Source organism: Ambystoma mexicanum, chromosome 6p (assembly GCF_040938575.1).
Source record: "Ambystoma mexicanum isolate Mex_15411 chromosome 6p, UKY_AmexF1_1, whole genome shotgun sequence".
NCBI classification, from domain to species: domain Eukaryota; kingdom Metazoa; phylum Chordata; class Amphibia; order Caudata; family Ambystomatidae; genus Ambystoma; species Ambystoma mexicanum.
In genome coordinates, this window is record NC_090935.1 from 758,763,627 (window position 1) to 758,782,779 (window position 19,153).

Sequence of the window (19,153 nt, forward strand, 5' to 3'; positions counted from 1 at the left end):
TGGACATTGGGGTGCGCACAAATCATCTAAACGGTAGCTGGGGGGCATAACTTGCTATACGCTAGACGCCGTCCTGCAGACCCGGAAGGCCACATACCACAGCCCCAGTCGGCTCTGTGCTGAGGCTAGTATCGAAAGAATTTCTCTGCCTCTGAATACCTACTTTCGTCTGTGATCCCGGACCTTGAGCCCGTACTTCACCATGACTAAGGGAGCTGGAGCTGGGAAAAAGCAAAGTTCGTTAAATATGTTTACCAAAATACCCTCCAAACCCGCCCCTGATGACCCGGAGGAGCAACTCACTGCCTCTGCCTCAACAACTTCAGACGACTCCCAGAAGATGCTGGAATACATACGAGATGGCTTCACCACACTCCACACAAAACTGGACGATATGAATGGGACAATCTCCTCCATAAAAGCCCATATCGAAAAGACGGACGGAAGAGTTGCTGAGGTTGAAACCAGACTGGGAGTTGCTGAAGATGATCTGGGCTCGCTACATGCTGTAGTCTCCACGCTCACCAACCGGATGGCAGCTGTGGAAAAGAAAAATGATGATCTCGAATCCCGCTCGAGGCGGAACAACTTGCGCATTATTGGAATACCCGAGGACAATGTTACAGAGCCCATGGAGGATTACGTGGAACACATCCTCATGACACTCCTCGACTCCCCTAAACTCTCCTCACAGTTCGCCATTGAGAGAGCACACCGAACCTTGACCGCAAAACCCAGGCCGGGCACTCTACCGCGGCCCATTATAGCCAGGATCCTAAATTTCCGGGACCGGGGAGCGAATAGAATCCACCTCTATCCGGACTCTTCTGTGGCCGTACAGCGGGAGCGCCAATCATTCACAGCAGTGAAGAGGAGACTTCGCGACTTGGGAGTCAAATACTCCATGCTGTTCCCCGCAAAACTTCATGTTGAACACTCCAACAAAACTTTCTTATTCACGATCCTGGAGGAGGCCTCTAAGTTCCTTGACGAACACTTCCCTGGCTGACCCACGGCTCCCACGGGCCCGGTCTGTTTGATACCTAATATGATGCCTTAAGTCGAGGCTGGACCATCTCTTAGACCCTTGCATGATGGTCCATGCTATACACATCGTCTCTGGCTATTTATATGAGCTTTTTCTTGTTGATTGTATCCTCCGTCTCCCGGTCCTACTGAGGTGCAGGATCCTGCTATGCTTGACTATTAACAATACCCTACAGTTGCACCAGTTTTATGGTTTGTTCTGTTGTGGCCAGACCCCCTCCTGGAGTACTGGCGCTGTTGAACTGTTTATAACTATAATGTGTCAGGGTTGGAGGCTCTGGAAATCCATGAATATTATACTCCGGTCCAACTGTCTCCGCTGCAAATCCTCCACACATGTAACCTGAGCTGAACACACTTGTTATTCTAACTGCATTTACACTCTACTTGCCCTCGCCAAGTCTGTCGCGCCACGGCTAGGTCAGCTAACAGCCCCCCAGGCGCTGATGCCGAGTTGTTTTGTTTTGCTGGGTTGTGGATTGGGTTTCGTCCCTCGGTTTGGGGGAGGGATGTGGATGGGGGAGGGGGGAGGGGACGTTATGTTTAAAAAAAGTCTTGACAGCTGTCAGAAGCGCCGCACGCTCCATAGCACAATGCCTGGTATATGTAAATATGAAGCCACACATGTTCAGTTCATACATCTTCCACTTGTTGACAACCCCATCACGGCACTCCAATCACTTACTTTTAAAGTATGGCTAGCACTGTCCTGACCTTTATGAGCTGGAATGTCCGTGGCTTAGGCAATTACAAAAAAATGCGGCAGATCCAGCTCCATGCTGAGCGCCACGGAGTTAAAATCTTATGTCTACAGGAAACCCACGCTCGCTCTGAGCAATGTGAGCGATTCGCTAGACAATGGGGACCCCAGAGGTACTACACTAACTATTCCACTCAAAGCCGTGGCACCCTCACCCTAATACACAAGAGCCTGAAGTTCACATGTCACCACTCCCACATAGATCCACTTGGGAGATATGTATTGACCACGGGCATACTACAACATCAGGACGTAGCCATCCTGTATATATGGTCCCAATGTTGATGATCCCGATTTCTACCTGCACCTGGCCACTCTACTCGGAAGATACCCCCTGATTCCTATTCTATGGGGCGGGGATTTTAATACAATACTGGATGTCACCCTAGATAGGTCGAGCTTTAGACCTCGCCAACTTTCTAGGGCAGCGTATGCTGTCCTCACCACGCTTCCCCGTCTCTCGTTGGTGGATGCCTGGCGTCTGATGAACCCTGACTCTCGTACATACTCCTTTTACTCTTCAGTACATGACTCCCATTCTCGAATAGACAGATGGCTCATTACAGATGTGCTGGTCAGATGCCTATCTCACTTGGCTATACTCCCCAGGACACTATCAGACCATTCACTGGTACTTATCTCCTTAAACTGGGGACCGGATGCCAATAAAACCAGGCAGTGGAGGATGAGTCCTTACTCGCTTCTCGACCCGGTTTACGCGTCCGAACTTGAATCCTCTATGGAGGAGTATTTTGAGATCAACGCTAACTCTGTGTCTATACAAGCTGTACTCTGGGAATCCTTCAAAGCACACACGAGGGGGGTTGCCATCTCCAAAAGTTGTGGCATCCTGAAGGGTATCCGCGCCAACATCGCCGCCAGCGAGTCGGCGCTGGCCGCCCATGAATCCCAATATGCCGAAGATCACTCCCCAACCACCCTAGCGGCGCTGGGTTCCGAGCTGGACAAGTTCCGTGACCTTGCCGAGCGCGAAGTTAAGTTCCTGGACTCCCCTCAATCGGCAAGGAAATACGGCGAAGGTGAGTGTCCTGGCCGAATGCTGGCTAGACTATTGCGCCGAGAGCTTGGAGCCCCCAATATCCCAGCCATAACAAGACCTGATGGCTCACTCGCCACCTCCCCACAGGATATTAATTCTGAGTTCCTTTCGCTTTACACTTCCCTGTATTCGGAGGCCGACAGGCCCCAGGCGCCTGAAATTGACTCATACTTAAGTAATCTTCCCCTTTCAGCCCTGTCGGCCGACACAAGCAGCTTCCTTGAGAGACCCTTCACGTTGGAGGAACTTATCGAGACCATTGAGTCGTTGGCATTTGGGAAGGCCCCTGGACCGGATGGTCTCCCTACGGACTTCTATAAACAATATAAATCTCTCCTAGCACCACACTTGCTAACCTTGTGGGAGGAATTTTGCGACAGGGGGATACTTCCCCCATCCCTCCGTGAGGCACTGATCACAGTTCTCCTCAAACCTGGCAATCCCCCTGCACAGTGCGGCTCATACCGTCCACTCTCGCTGATTAACAGTGATATTAAAATATACGCGAAACTGCTAGCCAACCGCTTAGCCCCATACATGCCCCACATCATCCACCCCGACCAGTCTGGATTTGTCCCTCACAGGCCCACGTCCTTGAATCTGCGAAGGCTCTTCAATGTGATCAGCAGGATCAGCCCATCCACACAGGTGGTTGCAGCAACTCTAGACATGCAGAAGGCATTTGACTCGGTCTCGTGGAAATATCTATGGCGAGTCCTCGAGAAATGCAAGTTCGGCTCCAACTTCCAATCCTGGATTAAGCTACTCTACGCCGCTCCGTCGGCCAGAGTCCGAACGGAAGACAGATGCTCTGTCCCCTTCCAGATATCCAGAGGCACACGCCAAGGATGCCCCTTCTCCCCACTCATCTTTGCCATAGCAATGGAGCCTTTTGCTGACATGGTTCGGCAATTGCACTCGCACAGGAGATTACGCACTGCCGGCCAATCCGACATAGTTTCCTTTTACGCTGACGATGCCCTCCTGTACATCCGTTCCCCTGAAACCAACCTTGCCCCCATACTGGCAGATGTGGCCCGTTTTGGAGACATATCCGGTTTAAAAGTTAACTGCTCCAAGTCTACCTTGTTCCCACTCACAGACTCGACACAACCCCCCCCTGACCTACATTGGTTCAACTGGTCCCCGTCTGGCTTCACTTACCTTGGGGTGGTGGTCTCCCGCCACACGACCCAGCTACGCGATGACAATTACCAGAGTTACCTTACCAACCTGGTGACAAAAACCTCCTATTGGTCTAGGCTCCCCATCTCACTAGCAGGCAGAATTGGAATACTTAAAATGGTGGTATTACCTCAATTACTTTATCGATTCACCAATCTGCCTGTGAGACCTGGTGATGCCTTTTTCCAAAAGCTGCGCTCCGTCAGCAACACCTTCCTCTGGCACTCGGGGGGGTCCACCTCAAACTGTCCACACTGACCGCCCCAAAGCGGTTTCAACGCGCCTGATTTCATCAGATACTGGGTGGTGGCCCAGTCTCAGTTCGCTGGGCATTGGTTTGCCACATGTTTGCCTAGAGAAGCTAACGGTCAGTGACCGAGTGATCGGATCTCTGATCCTCAAGCCAATCCCCTCTGACTCAAACTCTGCAGATCCTGTCGCTAGCACATCCTTGGCATTAACCAAGCTCTGGGCAATGGTCGGCACTCCTCACCCATTTCATGGCAACCTGCCATTATGGAACTTTCTTCCTGATATCCCACTCATTCCACGTTCAATGGTTTCTCACTGGGCGGATGCCGGCTTTCTGTTGCTTCGTGATGCCTTTGAACAGGGAAACTTTATCGAATGGTCTAATCTCCCGCCTTTACTCAGACGCCGGCCATCGGCGTGGCTGCAATACACCTCATTCCGGGATAGTCTCAAATCCAGATATCCCGATTTCCCTGCTTTGCCACCTGACGAGCCTATAGTTGCTGAGCTCTGTTTCTTTCTTTCAGGGGTAAGGTGTGGAGACTTTATTCCTTATTGCAGACTAGGGCGCCCCCCCCTTCACTGATCTGTGGCGCAGATGGGAGGAGGATCTCGGGGTTGAAATCACTGACAATAGATGGTCTTGGATGTGTGCTCGCAGTCAGGATGTGTCCTATAACACCAAATTTAAACTAATCCAATTCAAGGTTCTACACAGGTACCACCACACACCTATGAGACTTCATCGCATGTTCCGCGCCATCCCTCCCACGTGCCCCAGGTGTGGCGAGGATCAGGCTTCCTATATCCACATGCTATGGTACTGTCCCCGCCTAACCCACTTTTGGCTGGACATTTGCTCCACGCTTTCGGACATTCTGGAACACACTATCGCCCCCTCCCCACTGCACTGCCTGTTCCACGACTTTCCTCAACTGGCCCGTGACTCTAAGAAACTAGCAGGTTTCTGCATGCTTTTGGCGGTCCGCTGCATATTGCTATGTTGGCTTCGCCCTAGGGCGCCTACCTATACACAGTGGCTCAGGGCAATCACATGGGCTCATGATACCGAGCAGTCCTGGAACGCAATGCAACATCCACATTCCAGACCGAGGGACATTTGGCGCAAATTCCGGGATTATATGACCGCCATGGCCTCACCATCAAATTCTACACCTTCCTCTCCCGAAGGCTCCCTGTAGATGCATACTCCTTGGATTAGCTATTAATACTTTGTATATTGCCTATTCTGGTTGTCGCTTCAATCTGCCCAATATGTATTGCTTAATATGTGTATTGCTTGTATTTTATTGCTGGCGCCGTGTGGCTCCCTCCGTTTTTTCTGGTAAGCTGTCAATTCAATAAAAAAAAGTTTTTTTTTAAAAAAAGTAATTGGTCAGCACCCAAACCCCAAGCAAATTTATGTGTGGGGTCCCTAAGCTTCCAAAGGGCAGCCGCGAAAACCAACAACCCTCAATCAATGAAGTAAACTATGGGGTATGTCATGTTAAGGGCTGTTGGACCATGATTAGAAGTGACATCTATATGTCGTAATGTTTTATGACTCCCGAAATGCTCACCAAGACTTCATAAAGATTGCTTTTAAGGATAAAGCCATTGCTAAGGCACTTTTTGAAATTAATCTAAGAACATTCCCACTGAAGGGCTAGTTGATTAAAATTAGACCAATCCCTCCAGTTGAAGGCTTGCTTTCTAAATCCCTGTAAGGAACACAGGGCTGGAAGCTATCTGATTCTTCCCCTCCCATTCCACCAGCACATCCAGTTTTGGATTTTGATCTTACAATTTTAGACTGACAAGAAGCTGCTCCCTTGTCATATTGTGCTGACAAATGCCTATATGATTCTATTTGAAATCTGCCAGAGTCCCCTGCTGCCACAGAATTGGGTTTGTCTACTGAAAGTTGAGCATTGACTATGTCCTTCTACCACCGGCAGCAAACCATCCCACGTCGACCAGAGTTTTTGAAATCATTTCTTGGAATATCTCAGAGTTTCGTTCAAAACTACTAGAACCGGATTGGCTTTCCTTTGTAGCGAATTTTGATCTTGCTCTTTTCCAAGAAAAGTGCCTGCCTGGCCCAGTAGATTTAGATGGTTTTACATCGCACCATATTCATGCAACTCAACTAAACGTGGTCACTGTAAGGGTGGTTTGATGACTCTCATTAAGATAACTCTAAATATAAATGTGGAGTCTTGTTTATTGTCTGATAAGAACACTCACATTTTACTTTTATCTTCAGGGTCTGGAGCAAAGGGTTTAATTTGTCCTTTTTATAATAGTAGCACTGGTAATGACCACTCTGGAACATGTATTGACTGTTTAGCTGACTATATTCCTCACTGGGTCATGGTTATGATCCAGATTGTGCTTTCGTCCTTAATGTGGGTGATTTCAATGCTCGTATTGGGAATTTACTGTCCCTATTTGATCAGAATGAAGAGGAAAACATTTGTACGGGTATACCATCTTTTGTTACCAATTCTAATTTAGTAAGCATCCAGGATACAAAATTAATAATAGTAAAAAGTAATGATATGATTGCGCTGAATGGCCAAGAGGGCTTTTGTAAGATTTGCTATGGCCCCTATCGGCTTTGCCATATATAGACGGGAGGACCAGTATGCAGTTGTCCATTTTGAAGTCTCGGTCCATACTGAAAATGATCCTTCCCCCTATATGTAAAAATAAAAACATTAGTTGGCATGGTGGACACTAATATCTCTAACCACTTCCCTTCTTCTGATCTAACAACAAAATGTGTTTGAAATGTAAAAAGGACTCTAAAGCCCTTTACCTGAATAAAATATGTACACCAGGCCTTGTGACATTGTTAATGGCTTATCACCTGATTTACCATTTGCCCTAATCCTTAATTCCTTTTCTTCTCTAAATAACATAATTCAACATGTACTGACCACCCGAATTAAGACCAAGCGAAATAAAACCCCTTTTAACAAATGGTACAATAGCAACTGTATACTAGCCAAATCAGGGCGGCTCTCTGCATTGAAGGACACCCCCACCCACCGCCAAACCTGTTAAGCTCACCTGGCTCCCACAGAGGCGTCGATCTGGACTGGACTGCTGCGGTCTCCACCAATGTGACGCGTAGGGCCGAGATGATTGGACTGGCCCACCTAGCTTCATTCGCTTGGCCCGTAGGAATATTCTTCTGCAAGTGGAGAAAGGGAATTAACCACCCGCGGAGTTGAGCGTAAATCCCCCCAACCCGCTGTTCTCCCGAGTGATCACCTTGGATGTTCCCTCTTATAGTCTCACGTGATGATTTGAAAAGATGAGCTCTCCATCCTGCATTGAGCGCAGGGGCACGTAGATAACCAGTTGCTTCACTGGCTGGAAGGAATTGGTGAGTTCCAGGACAATATTGACTCCGATGTTCCCGGCAAGACGCCGTAGGTATGTAGTTCGTAAGAGTTCAAATGCCTGACTTTCACTCTTGTCCGATTCCTTGCAGGTTGCAGCTTGACCCTACTGAAGAGTTCCTTGTGGCAAACGGTAATGTTCTGGTAAGGATTTGTATTATCCAACACAGTTCGATAAAATAATGTCCATATGTAACCTGTTGCTTTCTCCCTTATTCAGGCGCTGAGAGAAAGTATGAAGTCTCTGGGAATAATGCCTCCGGCGGTAAAATTAGGTAAGTCTTTTGTGGTGAGGAGGGTTCCCCTTGTTCGTCCCTTGTTTCACCTTGCTGTCCTTTTGTTTCCCCTTAGGGGGCGGGGTTCGGCTAGGATGCAGTGGAAGCTGCGCGGACCCGTGAAGAGGAATAGTACCCCCGGTGGTAAAATCAGGTAAGTCTATGGGGGGTAACTAATATTGCCTCTGTGTATTCCCTTGGCTCACCTTGATGTTCTTGTCTTCCCCTTAGGTGCCGGAGTGCGGGTGGAACATGCAGAAGGATGCGGTGGAATGTGAAGATGCTGCGAAGGCCAGTGAGTTCAGCACGGCGCTGCAGCAGGCGAGGCGATGCATATAAAATAACTTCTTTCTTCCAGCTCGAAGGCGCGATGGATCGGGAATTCAGGTAAGGATCAAAGGTATTGCTCTTGTTCTAACCTTTTCTCCTTCTTTCTCCCTTTTTCTAGGAGCTCCAAACTCAAGGCAGGCGTAGCTGAAGACTGGATGCAGACTTGCAGGCACGGTGAGCGTTACGCTGCTGGATGCAGAGTAACGCAAAGCGTGTGCTGCTCTTCGGGCGTGGTTTAAATAGCCTTCAAAGTAGTCCCAGGTAAGTATTCCTCCCCAGCCCCACCCGAGTAAAAAAATAGTCCCTAGGTAAAATAGTCCCTTCCAAGCCTCGTTTGGCTTGGAGCTCTTGCAGCAGTGGCTCACAGTACGACAATTTCCAGCTGGGTGATGAATCCATCAAACCTTTGAAAAAAGTAAAAACTCTAGGAGTAACCTTTGATCAACATCTGTCGATGAAACAGCATGTTAGTAGTATTGTTTCTTCCTGTGCATACTAAATTAAACTTTTAACACATCTAAAGCCTCTCATTTCTCAGGATAATGCAGAAAGTATTGCGAGAGCAATAGTAGGCTCTAAAATAGACTACTGCTTGAGCCTTTTTATGGGAATTAACAAATCTGAAAGTAACAGGCTACAAATCTGTCAAAATGGGGCTATTAGAGCCGTTATGAAACTCAAACACAGAGATCATGTTACTCTAGCGAGACGTGAGCTGCACTGGTTGCCTGTGGCCGCTAGAGTTCTATTTCATACCCTGACTATTGTCCATAAGTGCAGATCTGGGAAAATGCCGGGCTACTTACAACAACTATTACCCATAAGAATCAACACAAGAGCACTTAGGTCCAATGACTCGTTCTTCTTATCTGAACCTAAGTGCAACACTGTCAGAGTAACCGATTCAGCCTTCTTTTCTGTTGGTCCCAGAGCTTGGAATGCTCTGCCGCTGGAGCTAAGATCTATTGAATCTTTAGAAATCTTTAAAAAAAGACTAAAGACATAATCTGTTCCATTAAACGACCTTCTTGCCTGTGATATTCTCGCTCGGCCCTACTTCATGACACAGTTTTTTGTTTTTCTGTTTTATGTGTTTTGTAGTGCCCTTACGCCTTCCGGTTCATGGCTGCGCTATACAAATATATTAAAGTAAAGTAAAGTAAAGTAAAGCATGGTCTGCATCAGGTAAGTTTGCAGCATGGTCTGCATCAGGTAAGTTTTAATTTATGAGCCTGGCGCCTATGGCGCCAGGACTGACTCTCCATATGAGCCTGGCGCCATAGGCGCCAGGACTGTACCCAAATAGCCCCTAGCGGGGGTTGTTGGGTTTGCTTGGGGTAACTTGATGCCTGCTTCCGGGGTTGCTGGACTTGGTCTGGGTCCCCGGGGGTAGGCCTCATGACAGCACTCCCCCCCAAAGCCCCTCCTAAAGTAATTCTTCCCTGTGGTTTCGGTTTGTCTGGGAAATTTCGGTGGAATTTTTTCATCAATCGGGGTGCATGAACATGGTCACTAGGTGCCCATGACCTTTCCTGTGGTCGTAACCTTTCCAGTCGATTAAATAAAAAAGTTTTGACTTTATCAGCTTGGAGTCCAGGATGTTCTTAACTTCAAATTCGGGTTCTCCATCTACAAGGATGGGGTCTGGTGGCTTGGTTAGTCTTGTCCCTGGTTGTACTGGCTTCAAAAGTGACACATGAAAGACGGGATGAATTTGCATATTAGCAGGTAAGTCCAACTTGACAGCCACCGGGTTGATAATGGCCTTAATAGAGTAAGGTCCCAAATATCTGGGGTTAAAGGTCTGTGTTCCCTTTAGAGGTATATGTTTTGTGGTTAACCATACTTGGTCCCCTATTTGGTATTGTGGAGAATCATTTCTATGCCGATCAGCATCTTTCTTGTATTTTTCTTTTGCCTGTTTTAAATGTGTAGTTGCTTCCTTAAAGGCTTGTGTAATCGTAGCGTGCAGATGGTCCACTGCGGGCATTTCTAAGTCTTGGGGTGAGTCAAGGTCTGAGGTTCGAGGATGGTCCCATATAAAAGGGTCTTTGTCCAGTTCCAGAGTGTACTGAATAATTGTATGCATATTCGGCGATCCAAAGAATGTCTTTCCAATTACTCTCCGTCTGATGTAACATACAACGCAGGTATTGTTCGAGGGTCTGGTTGGTCCTCTCCGTTTGACCATCGGTCTGGGGGTGGTGACTGGTCGATAACCTCACATCGATTTGCGCCAATTGTCAGCATTTTTTCCAAAAATGTGAAATGAATTGACTGCCCCGGTCAGAGACCAACACGGACGGAAATCCATGTATGTGAACAATGTTTTCGAGGAATTCTTTGGCCAGGATTGAGGCTGAAGGTAGTCCTTTTAAAGGAATAAAGTGGGCCATCTTGGAAAAAAGATCCACAATAACTAGAATGGTGTTAAACCCATTACAAAGAGGTAGATCGGTAATAAAGTCTAACGATAAGATGTGCCATGGTGTAGGCGAAATGTCTAAAGGTTGTAAGAGTCAAGCTGTTTTTTTCTTTTGACTGTTGTTTTGGGTGCAAATGCCACAAGATATCACAAATGATTTAATATCCTTTCGCCAGGTGGGCCACCAGAATTGTCTTTTAATTTTAGCTTCAGTTTTTGCAATACCTGGGTGCCCCTCCATTAGGGTATCATGATAACGGGAAATGACTAGCTCTTGTAGTTCCTGTGAGGCAGAAATAGCCGCCCTTGGTAATAAGGCAGATGATTGGTGACAGAGTAGTCCGGGCCTTTTTTTACCCAGTCCTGCAGGGCTGTAGGATCAAAGAGTTGCTGGATTTTTACCTGAATGTCCTCTAGTGTCTGTAGAGTAGTCATGCCAATAATCCTTTGTTCGGAAATTATAGGTACTGGTTCTGGGTTCACTTCTGCCCCTCCCATCCCCATTCGGGATAAGGCGTCTGCTTTACCATTCTTACAACCTGGTTGATAGGTTATCACGAAATCGAACTCGGCAAAGAACAATGCCCATCAGAGTTGACGTGACGATTGGGCCTTGGCTGTTTTTAAATACTGTAAGTTCCGGTGATCGGTGATCACAGTAATGGTATGCCTGGCACCGAGAAGATAGTGCCGCCAAGCCTTGAAGGCGGATTTAATGGCTAATAACTCCTTGTCGGTAACCGCATAGTTTAACTCGGGTGCCGAGAACTTTCTGGGCCAAAATGCTACTGGGTGAATCTGGCCAGTTTCAGGGTCCTTTTGAGACAGGACAGCTCCCATGGCTAGACTGGATGCATCGGTTTCCACTATGCATGGAAGTTCAGGGCGTGGGTCCTTTAACACAGGTGCAGACGTGAATTTCGCTTTCAGCTCTTGGAAGGCATTTTCAGCTTCTCCAGTCCACATAAAGCGTTTATTTTTTCGCAAGAGTGCTGTGATGGGATGTATGACATGTGAAAAATCTGGGATGAATCTGCGGTAGAAATTGGCAAAGCCGAGCATGCTTTGTACTCCTTCAGCTGAACTTGGTGATGGCCACTTAAGGATTGCGTCTACCTTTCGTCAGTCCATTCGGACTCCCTTTGCGGTCAGGATAAACCCAAGGAATTCAACTTCTGTGGCATGAAAAACGCATTTTTCTAGTTTTGCATATAGTTTGTGCTGGAGCAATTTCTCAAGGACTGCTCGGACGTGCTTCACATGGTCAGATACTGAAGAGGAGTATACTAGAATATCATCGATATACACGACAGCACAAACGTCAATGAGTTTACGAAGGACATCGTTCATGAAGTATTGGAAGGCTGCTGGTGCATTGCACAACCCGAAAGGCATCACCTGGTATTCGAATAACCCATACTTAGTGCGGAAAGCAGTCTTCCATATGTCACCCTCTTTTACACGTACCATATGTTATGCCCCCCGGAGATCTAATTTAGTGTATATACAAGCGTCCTTCACTTGGTCTAGTAGTTCAGGGATCAGAGGCAACGGGTATCGGTTCTTAACAGTTATCTGGTTCAATGCGCAGTAGTCTATGCACGTTCTGAGGTCACCTTCCTTTTTGGGTACGAAGAACAAAGCTGAAGATGCAGGGGACTTGGATGGGCGAATAAAGCCATTGGAAAGGTACTGGTCTAAGTATTGTCTTAGGTGAAGGTTCTCAGGATCCGTAAGGGCATAGATCCTGCTACAAGGGGGTTGTGCACCGGATATGAGATCGATTTGACAATCGTACGATCTGTGAGGATGTAAGATGTTTGCCTGCTCCTTTTGGAAGACATCCTGGAATTCTTAGTATTCTGGAGGTAGTTGCATGACTGCTGTGGTTACTGTGGCCAGGCCTGCGTTCTGATTTTCCTTTGGGTAACAGGTTTGTGCACAATCCGGGAAGGTTATTCTCTTCTCTCGCCAATCAATACAAGGATTATGTGTTTCCAACCAAAGTATCCCCAATATTATTTGGAACTGTGGGGCTTTGATTATATCAAACACAATAGTCTCTCGATGCCCATCCTGACCCAATAGTGTCATCTCTGCGGTGGAATGAGTTACAGGCCCAGAGGCAATTTCAGTTCCATCGACTGTGGCGATGATATCTGAGGTGGTTTGTCGGCAGAGAGGTAGATTCATCCTGGAAGCCAATTCATAGTCCACATAGTTTCCTATGGCCCCACTATCAATGTATGCCCTTACTGCGTGCATACGCGATGGCGGCCCTGGATCTACGAGGACCATTGGTATGATGAAATGCGAGGTCTGAGTATCCTTCTTCAAGCTCGGCAAGCGGACCTCTATGCTTGTCGGGCGTGGTTGTTTCCCGAGTCTGACTCCATATGGCTCTTATCAGCAGCTCCTACCACCTTTTTGGGTGGTTTTACAGGGCAATCCCGTAGAAAATGTCCAGAAGTTCCACAATATAGACACAATTGCATTTGCCGTCTCCTTTCTCTTTCCTTCTGGGTTAAGGGTCCTTTAACCCCTACGATTTGCATGGGTTCTGAAGCATCTGCTCCTTTGGGTTTAGCGTGGGTTTTGACCAACACCCGATTCTCAAACTTGGCTCGATCAGCCTTTCTGTTCTGAAGTCTGTGATCTAACTGGACCACTAAGTCTATATATTCAGCGCAGTCTTGAGGTGGGTTCACAACTTGAGCCAAGACAACCTTGAGTTCTTCTCAAAGCCCTCGATGAAATAACGTGATTCGTTTTACCTCAGGCCATCCAGTTTCCACTATTAACCTATTAAAGGTCGCAATGTAGGATAGAAGGTCCTGGTTACCCTGTCGTAGGGACAAAAGTTCATTATCCAGGGCCTGTCCTTGGGAGTGCCGGGAAAATAGTTTTTCCATGCTAGTTTGAAAGCCCTGAAAATCCAGAAGAATTGGGTCATCCTGAGTAACTAGTGGAATTGACCAATCAGCTGCACTGCCGCTGAGATATGACAATACAAAGGCTAACTTGGCTTGATCGTTTGGGAAGGCTCCAGGTCTGCATAAAAAGTGCAAGCGGCATTGGTTCATAAACACGGCGAACCTTTTGGGATCTCCGGCAAAGCGTTCGGGTGGGGCTAATGGAATATGTCCTGATAGGTTTATTTGCACAGGGTTACTCGATAACATTCCTCCGGAACCAGGTAGGAGTGCTTGTCCAGCCTGGCTTTGCAATAGTTGCCTAGCAAGATCATCAGTTCGCTCCTTTGACAAAATCAGTTCTATCCTAAGAGCATTGGTTTCTTGACGGGGGGAATGCACTTCAGCCCTCAGTTCCCCTAGTAATTGGGCCAATTGGTCAGTCTCTGAGGTATCCATAACGCCCGGGTGGGAATTTGTGGGTTGGCTTCGCGTTCTGTTACGCTCACCTGGCTCCCACAGAGGTGTCGATCTGGACTGGACTGCTGCGGTCTCCACCAATGTGACGCATAGGGCCGAGATGACGGACTGGACTGGCCCACCTAGCTTCGTTCGCTTGGCCCGTAGGAATATTCTTCTGCAGGTGGAGAAAGGGAATTAACCACCCGTGGAGTTGAGCGTAAATCCCCCCACCCCGCTGTTCTCCCCACTGATCACCTTGGATGTTCCCTCTTATAGTCTCACCTGATGATTTGAGCTCTCCATCCTGCTTTGAGCGCAGGGGCGCGTAGATAACCAGTTGCTTCACTGGCTCGAAGGAATTGGTGAGTTCCAGGTAAATATTGACTCCGATGTTCCTGGCAAGACGCCATAAGTATGTAGTTCGTAAGAGTTCAAATGCCTGACTTTCACTCTTGTCCGATTCCTTGCAGGTTGCAGCTTGACCCTACTGAAGAGTTCCTCTTGGCAACCGGTAATGTTCTGGTAAGGATTTGTATTATCCAACACAGTTCGATAAAATAATGTCCATATGTAACCTGTTGCTTTCTCCCTTATTCAGGCGCTGAGAGAAAGTATGAAGTCTCGGAGAATAATGCCTCCGGTGGTAAAATTAGGTAAGTCTTTTGTGGTGAGGAGGGTTCCCCTTGTTAGTCCCTTGTTTCACCTTGCTGTCCTTTTGTTTGCCCTTAGGGGCCGGGGTTCGGCTAGGATGCAGTGGAAGCTGCGCCGACCCGTGAAGAGGAATAGTACCCCTGGTGGTAAAATCAGGTAAGTCTATGGGGGGTAACTAATATTGCCTCTGTGTATTCCCTTGGCTCACCTTGCTGTTCTTGTCTTCCGCTTAGGTGCCGGAGTGCGGCAGGAACATGCAGAAGGATGCAATGGAATGTGAAGATGCTGCGAAGGCCGGTGAGTTCAGCGCGGCGCTGCAGCAGGCATAGCGCTGCAGCAGGCGAGGCGACGCCCATAAAATAACTTCTTTCTTCCAGCTCGAAGGCGCGATGGATCGGGAATTCAGGTAAGGATCAAAGGTATTGCTCTTGTTCTAACCTTTTCTCCTTCTTTCTCCCTTTTTCTAGGAGCTCCAAACTCGAGGCGGGCTTGGCAGAAGACTGGATGCAGACTTGCAGGCACGGTGAGCGTTACGCTGCTGGATGCCGAATAACGCGAAGCGTGTGCTGCTCTTCGGGTGTGGTTTAAATAGCCTCCAAAGTAGTCCCAGGTAAGTGTTCCTCCCCAGCCCCACCCGAGTAAAAAAATAGTCCCTAGGTAAAATAGTCCCTTCCAAGCCTCGTTTGGCTTGGAGCTCTTGCAGCATGGTCTGAATCAGGTAAGTTTGCAGCATGGTCTGCATCAGATAAGTTTTAATCTATGAGCATGGCGCCTATGGCGCCAGGACTGACTCTCCATATGAGCCTAGCGCCATAGGCGCCAGGACTGCACCCAAATAGCCCCTAGCTGGGGTTGTTGGGTTTGCTTGGGGTACCTTGATGCCTGCTTCCGGGGTTGCTGGACTTGGTCTGGGTCCCCGGGGGTAGGCATCATGACAAAACCCAGAGAACAGCTGCATTGTCAAAGAATAGGCTTGTTATACCTTCAGCTAAAAAAAGCCTAGGTCCATTTGCACCAGGCATGCATAGCCAAGGATTCTCAACCGTTGTGGCAACTAGTGGCTTCTGGAAAATCATCTAACAACTTCACAGTCACCCTACAGGATAATCTGTCCACTTTTACTTGGTTTGATCACTTTTCAAGTATATACAGTTTCTAGCATAGCTGTCCTGTAATTGCCCTTGATCAATTGAAACCTTTGTACAGTTCAGCAGATGACTTAGATCTACCTGAAGTTAGTAAATATATTAGAGAACTGTTTGGGCACCTCTTGTTTTGATTGGACTCACACCAGCTGCCCTACAATCCTTGTTGCAAGGTTTTTGAAATGTTATGAACCAACAGAAAATGACAGTGAATATAAGGAAATCAACGATCATTATGCATCAGAAATCAAAATTTTAAAACTTTAGGTTACATATCCTAAATTAATCTCTTGACAGAGTGTATTCCTTTGACTATTGAGGGGTTACATTTGTAAGCTGCAATAATTGGTTAGATCATATAGAAAAGACAGGTCTACATATTAAACAAATCTGTAGGGGTATTTCATGTTTTGCAAAGAAATACAGTGTGGTGAGGGCATATTCCCAGATAGTAGAGCCTATGAAGATAAATGCTGTGATCTGGATTTCTATGCCAGTGAAGTTTGGACTTTAAATTCACTTTTACACCTAGATCTGATTGAGCAACACTTTCTAAGTTCTATTCTGTGTGTGACTATATCTACAGCTGTTGAGCATGTGTACTTTGAGTCACAGATAATTCCACTTTTGCAGAAACTGTATCTCACCCCAGCTTTCCTATGGCTGAGCATATGCTTAAATCAGAGGGCCACGTAGATGAGATTTTAATGGATATCCTACAAATGTAAAAAGCTAAACATTCTAAATCACTCTACTGTAAAAATTGTATTTGAATCATTGGGTTTTCACAATCTATTTCATGACAATTTCTTCCAAATCCAAAGACAACCTCAAAGAGGCCTATGATGGGAACATGAATTTTGCGCTTAATCTGTCAACACAAGCCAAAGTGTTAGAAATGTTTTCCCACTCTGCTATGCAAAGAGTGAACCATCCACATATTTAGTATTGGTAAGTACATTACTACATTTTGTTTCAGTCAACTACCTCTAGCCTCCATCACAGGAAAATGTCAACCAAATATTGGTGCTTGTTGCCATTGCGACTCAACCTCTGTGAAATATTTACTTAATGTTATGTGCTTTTGTATCTCCACTGCATGTTCCAGGAAGAGGTTTCTTTATCCCTTAAAATGATCTAAAAATTGTACAAAATGTAGTGTAGCTCTTTTTCATTTTTTACAGGTGAAGGAGCCCAATCTTTGCTGCTCCTTGGAAAATTATTTAGTAGGTGGAATGAGGATCAGAAACAGGAGTCTTAAACTGTAAGGTGTTTATTTTGTTTTTATGCTACCATGACACTACGACTTAACTTTTATGCACTGTTCAAATATTTTAGGATTAATAATTGTTTCTTGTCTGTTTCTTTTGTATTGTTTTAAACTTTTATATTAACCTGGTTTTTCATATGGATTTTATGCTCAGTATTTGTATCCATGTTTTCCTTGTATTGCTTAATGAATTTGTTTGTATGAAGAATTTCTGACTCTCTCATGTGTCTATTTCATTGGCAGACCAGTCAGTGAGAACAGCTCCACAAACTGTCCCAGCAGTCACTGCCAGTCTTGCAATTGTTGTTCTGTTAGGTCAGAGGAGATTGTCACGATTGTGCCACTGGCGCACCATTTGGCACCCATCGTAGACTATTGGGGACTCATTTGTTTCCATAATACTCCCTGGACAACACCTATTCATATTATTGTCTTTACTTTCCGTTTGCAAGGCTTTGGAACTTTCTTATTTACTTTTACAACCTACATGTCCCATAATGCACCTTGTGGCAGTTCCCATTTCCTGTCTATTCCTATGCAGCAGTTCTAGCACTACAATCCCCAGAAGCCTTAGAGAACAGTGCAGCTTTCGCTTTCCCAGGACTAGAGAGGGCGGAGGCCGATTACATTCAGGTGTGCTGCTCCAGATGCTGCTAATTAGCCTGCTTCAGCACAGGACAGGTCAGTATTTAAGCAGCTGCCTGCAGGAGCACGGGTCTCTTGCATTGAGCTTTCTACCATCCCTTTGTTGCCTTATTCCTTGGAAATTTGCTGTGTCCTGTGGTTTCCAGTTCGTTCCTGAGTCCTGTGCTTCCTGCCTTGTAGCCCAACTTCTCAGCCTTCTCTCCCCTGGCGTTTGCCTGCACCTCTGTGCTTTCCATACTGCAGCCCTGCTTCCTTGTGTGCAGCCCTCTGTTCCCTGGCTACAGCCCCCTTGCTCTCTTTCTTGTTTGAAGCCCTCTGTTCCCTGGCTACTGCTCCCTTGCTCTCTTCCTTGCCTGTAGCCCTCTGTTCATGATTCCTGTCCTTGACCTCCTTGAGTCTTCAGTCCACCCCTTTGGTTATCCACTTCAGTTGTACTGTTTCCTTAATTTCTCTCTGCTAGCTTTCTCTTGTCTTTCCAGCCCAGAGTTACCGTTCTTGATTTCCTGTTTTTCCGGTCGCCGTTTCCTGCATTTAGATACTAGTTTTCTGCCCTTCCTTTCTTTCGGTTCTCTGTCCTGAAACTTGCTCTCTTTGACTTCCTTTTCCCTGGATATTTCTGTTCTTGTCTTCACTTGTGTTTTATGTAATTCCTATGTACAGAGTTTGGCTGCTTTATTTCCAGCAGGCAATCTCTGCCCCTTCCCATGTCGCGTTTCAGTGTTGTACTTCGTGCCATTGTTTACAGTGTACTGGTTCCTGTTTCAGGAAGCAGTCATTGTTCGGTTCCTGCTGGACCTGTACAGGCTTCAGTCTTGTGAGTACTGTTACCTTGTTCGTGCCTTAGGGTTCAGATACAGACACCCACTGCTGTTGCTCCTAGCCATGAGCATTCAGAGTGGGCCCCTGTAATAGCAATCTGTTCAGAAGGCTGGAGTTTCCCAAGTTCCGTGGAACACTCTTTCCCCATTCTGCGTACACCCCAGAGGGAACCCAACATGTTTGTTATCTTTGAATTCCCTGCCCCTTTTTGTTCACAGCCTCTGTTGCCTATCCTTTCTTGTCTGCAGGACTCCTTGTAATACAGCTTCTTGTGTCCCTTTCTCCCTTTGGTTTAGTGGGCACGCCTCTACCCTCAGGCCCCTCCTGACAGAGATATGCACTCCTTTCTGTGAACCGATCTGTGGCCTCTGTAGCTAGCAAGCATGGGAGAGGATCTGCCTCCTCTTCAGGCTCACCATCAGTTATCAGAACCACCATCAAGTCATTCCTGCTTTAATGTGGTTTCAGCAGGTTGACATGAAAGACCCTATCTGCCTACCTAGGT